Source organism: Lucilia cuprina, chromosome 6 (genome assembly GCF_022045245.1).
Source record: "Lucilia cuprina isolate Lc7/37 chromosome 6, ASM2204524v1, whole genome shotgun sequence".
NCBI classification, from domain to species: domain Eukaryota; kingdom Metazoa; phylum Arthropoda; class Insecta; order Diptera; family Calliphoridae; genus Lucilia; species Lucilia cuprina.
In genome coordinates this window covers 42479061-42481560 of record NC_060954.1, presented here as the reverse complement: position 1 = coordinate 42481560, position 2500 = coordinate 42479061, and the positions used below count along the sequence as shown (strand labels likewise).

Here is a 2500-nt window from a genome sequence, read left to right as displayed (position 1 = left end):
AACTAGAACAGAACTAGAACAGAACTAGAACAGAACTAGAACAGAACTAGAACAGAACTAGAACAGAACTAGAACAGAACTAGATTAGAACTAGAACTAGAATAGAACTAGAACAGAACTAGAACAGAACTAGAACGGAACTAGAACTAGAACAGAACTAGAACAGAACTAGAACAGAACTAGAACAGAACTAGAACAGAACTAGAACAGAACTAGAACAGAACTAGAACAGAACTAGAACAGAACTAGAACTAGAACAGAACTAGAACAGAACTAGAACTGAACTAGAACAAAACAAGAACAGAACTAGAGCTAGAACTGAACTAGAACCGAACTTGAACAGAAATTAACTTTAACTCCCACCCAATATTTTCAAACCAAATCTTTGGTATAATTTATATAATTTTTTTTCATTATAATTCAAACTGAAAATTTTTGTATGGCATAATTATACTACACATGGTCCGACGTTTGTTCAAAAAACATTTGAAACAGGTTCGTTCCTCTGTAAATACTTAAACGACAAACAAAAAAAAAACGAACTACAAAATTGAAGCAGGTGTTTTGTTTAAATTTGTTGAATCGTACACCGGACTACAACAATAAGTTCACATATTTTTATACATATTTTTGTTTATAGTTTTATAGGGTGTTGATGCAACTTAAATGTTCTTGTTTGTGTGTGTTTTTTAACTTAATTTTTTTTTTTATTTTGGGTTCTATTTTTTTGTGATATTTCCTATGCGATCTGAATATGTTTTCTCACTTCCTCTGTTTGGAGGAATTTTAAGTTGTTATTTTACTTTGGTAAATAAGATTCTTTTTGTGTTTTTTTCCTCTATTGCTCTAGGTTTGTCTAAGTATTGGCTTTTTTTATTAGACAATCGTTTATTTTTCTGATAGCCTGTTAATGACCATTATTTATAATTTCATTATTACGTTTATAGTTTTTATTATTTTAACTTTTCTTTCTCTCTCTCACTTTTGCTTAATGCATTTCCTTTAGTTTTTCTTTACACATTTTATTTTTTTACTACATGGCGTTTTTTTTAATTGATTTTTATCATTTTATAAAGAAATTCCCACGCCAGTCAAAATGTTGTTTTTTCGGTTTATTTAAATACAGAATGATTAATGTTTTCCTAAGGTCATATTTAAAGAAATTAACATACGGATTAACATAATTTAAAGTGATAAGATCGATCATATAGAGAGAAGAATAACTTGTTGGTCAAATTTCATTTAGATAAGAATTTTCAAAAATTAGATCCATTTAAAATGGTGATGGGCTTATTAGACTCTGAGGAATCGTTTCAAAGAAAAGAAAAAACTTTAAACACTTGCAGTTTAAAGAACTCATACAGAAAGTCTTCTTTCTATTCTCTTGGTAATATATCATGATTTCTTATCAATTTCTCTAACTTTTTAATTTTTTATTTTTAAATGAATAAAAGGAAATCCTCTTATTTATATTTATTTTATTTCTCTAAATGAGCACGTTTTAACAATATTTGTAACAGTGTGCTTTTAATGCATTTATCCATTAAATCCAGCTGATGACAGCTACATCCATCCAATGAATAATATCACAGAAGAAAACATAATGTTTAAACTATTTATCATTTGATGGGGTGAGATGGGAGGGGGGTTGTTAGGTAAACAAAACTTATTAAAGTTTCTAAAATTTTAATTTTCCATATTGTTCGTAGATATACACATACATACATGACGATACTTACACACAATCAAAAACTTACCTTTTGTTTTTAAGTACTTTAAGAATTTACAAAAAAGTATTCTTTTAAAAGTTTTTTTTTAAGAAATTCCTTAATATACTTATGTGTACTATATTGGATACATAAAACCACTAATTACCAAAGGTCCCCCTATGTAACAAATTGTTTAGAATAAAAGAAACAAAATCTTTAAAGTACGTCCACATGATGGGGATTTACAGCAAATCAACGGTAATCCCAAAAAAAAAACTAAGTACTTTGTGTGTAATATTCGAGTAAAACAAATGGGAAGGTTTCCTGTACAAGCATATGGCATTTTTATTTAAAAATCTAGAACTGAACTAGAATTGAACTAGCACTGCACTAGAACTGAACAAGAACTGAACTAGAACTAAACTAGAACTGAACTAGAACTGAACTAGAACTAGAACTGAACTAGAACTTAACTAGAACTGAACTAGAACTAAACTAGAACTAAACTAGAACTGAACTAGAACTGAACTAGAACTGAACTAGAACATAACTAGAACTGAACTAGAACTGAACTAGAACTGAACTAGAACTGAACTAGAACTGAACTAGAACAGAACTAAAACAGGACTAGAACAGAACTAGAACAGAACTAGAACAGAACTAGACCAGAACTAGAACAGAATTAGAACAGAACTAGAACAAAACTAGAACTGAACTAGAACTGAACTAGAACTGAACTAGAACTGAACTAGAACTGAACTAGAACTGAACTAGAACTGAACTAGAACTGA

At 29.3% G+C, this 2500-nt stretch overlaps 1 protein-coding gene across 1 annotated transcript in view; it reads left to right on the top strand.

The window, feature by feature from the left end:
• The window catches only part of LOC111686918 (DNA repair protein complementing XP-A cells homolog), a 103014-nt gene that overhangs the window by 36477 nt on the left and 64037 nt on the right, over positions 1 to 2500 (top strand). The window lies entirely within an intron of this gene.